Below are 1,970 nucleotides of genomic sequence, written 5' to 3'. Positions count from 1 at the left end.
TCTGCCAGCCTCCTGATCAGAAGCCAGAACCCAAGCCCCCACCTGGACTCTGATACTTGAATTTTGTGTTGTATTTTCGTTTTGTTTTGATAGGACTACTTCGATACTTGACACTGCCTTTGTGACTCTCTCCATCCACAGAGGGCACCTGTGCTTGCCCGCACACACACACACACACACAGCTCCTGAACTCTCCACTATGCAGATGGGAACTCTGAGCCTGCTTCAATTACTTGAGTCAGGTACTCGGTGTTCAGCATGCCTTAGCCCACATTTCCTCCAGTGCCATAGTCGGTGGAATGCACTTTGTACAAAGATGTGTTGGCTACACATGTTGTAACGCAAGGCTGGAACGTCACGCCCCACATTCCCTCCAGACTGAGCAGCTTTCTCTCCAAAGGCACAGAGTCCTGGGGTTGGCGTGCCACAAAACCAGCTCTGACCTCCGCGTCCTGCACACGCCGTTCATGCTTGTCATGCTCCCTGCCGCTCTCATGTGGTTGAACAAAAGGCTCACCCCCCCGCTCCGTCTCCCACCATCAATGCAAAGAGTAGAGTCAGCATCTTTATCCTCACCTCTGGAAGACCTTGGAGATACTGGCGGGAAGACTGTGGATGCCGTCCATATGAATTTGATCCAATTGCACTGAATTCTGAAACCGAAGCTATTGTTTTTCAGAAAGGGCTTGAACTATGAGACCTGCTCGTTAGTATAATAGGGATATGATTGTGTGGGCTCTGGGCACACAAATCTCAAGAATGGCATACGCAGTGAGCAGAGCAGTTTTTGTCCACATCGTGATATTTCCATCTTCCAGTGAAATATAGATGGAAGCCATGACTAATGAATGTTTGCTGGTTTGGTCCCGAATTCTGCGTCATCTGAAGTTAGCCTGTAGCTTCTGAATTAGAAAGCAGTCGTGCCCTCACCTCGAGTCTGGAAAGGGTGTAGGTGGGGTGCTGGGCTCACTTTGTCTTCCACCCACAGGGAGAGCGACCTAGTTTCCCCAAGTGAAACCCTCTGCTGAACTTTACAGTTGAGAATAACTGCTGCTCATATTGTTCTCCTCTTCCCTCCCAAGTGAGTGAGAGTCCTGCTCTCCCGGAGTTCAGGCTCATTGACAGAGGACTGCTCTTCCTCTCTCCAGCCAGCTGCCCGGCCCGGCCCGCTATGTGCTGGGTACCGTAGGTGGGTCGTGAGGGGGAGGCAGCTCGCTCTAAGTGTTTAAGGTTCTGTCATCCTTGTCCAACTGTCTTGACTGTTCAGTAGCCCATACCAGAAGCTCCTCGCACCCATTTCCTGGGGCTGCTTTTCCTGGGAAGGGGATGGTTTTGAGGTTTTTATTTTTTAACTTGGTTGTGCATGAGGTGAAAGTTTGCACTGTAAATGAGTAAATTAGCTTTCCATTCAATGATTCGTACCTGCCTTGAGCTGTCACGCTGGCTGCAGTCTGCAGTGTGTCCTTGCTCGCTCCATTTCCACCCTGGCTCCCGGTTCTCATTTGTCTGGTTTCCTTGCCTTTGCATCTTTGTTTCTGGGCCAATGTTGCCTTTCTGGTCTCATGTGGCTGATCGTTCAAGGAACACGTTCCTCATGAATGCTGTTTGTTTTATAGGCCATTGTATTTTTTGGTGGCAACGCGGCCCCTGGGAGTGGCTGCCGTTCTCATTAGAAGAGTAAGTTGGGATCATAGTCTCTGGGGGGCCCTCCAGTCTCTAGCACCATTATGTAAAAAAAAAGTTTTTTCTTGAGGTTGGGTTTGTTCTACATTTTTCTCTCATTCTACTTTATACCTTCAATTTTGTCCTTGATCAGAATGGTCAATAAGGGTAGCTGGGCACCATCTACTTTTTATGGTTTCAAGTTAGAGGAGGCAGTGGTTTGTGTGGGTCATTAGTCCTGTGGATTAATTGCTTCTCTGTGATTTTGATTTCCTTCATTAGCCTTTGATTTGAGGGGGAAGAAACAA

This window comes from Echinops telfairi, unplaced genomic scaffold (genome assembly GCF_000313985.2).
Source record: "Echinops telfairi isolate 266 unplaced genomic scaffold, ASM31398v2 ScPeMD7_2;HRSCAF=8, whole genome shotgun sequence".
In the NCBI taxonomy this organism is placed as follows: Eukaryota; Metazoa; Chordata; class Mammalia; order Afrosoricida; family Tenrecidae; genus Echinops; species Echinops telfairi.
The sequence above is the reverse complement of the archived record's forward strand: the minus strand, read 5'-3'. Positions refer to the sequence as shown.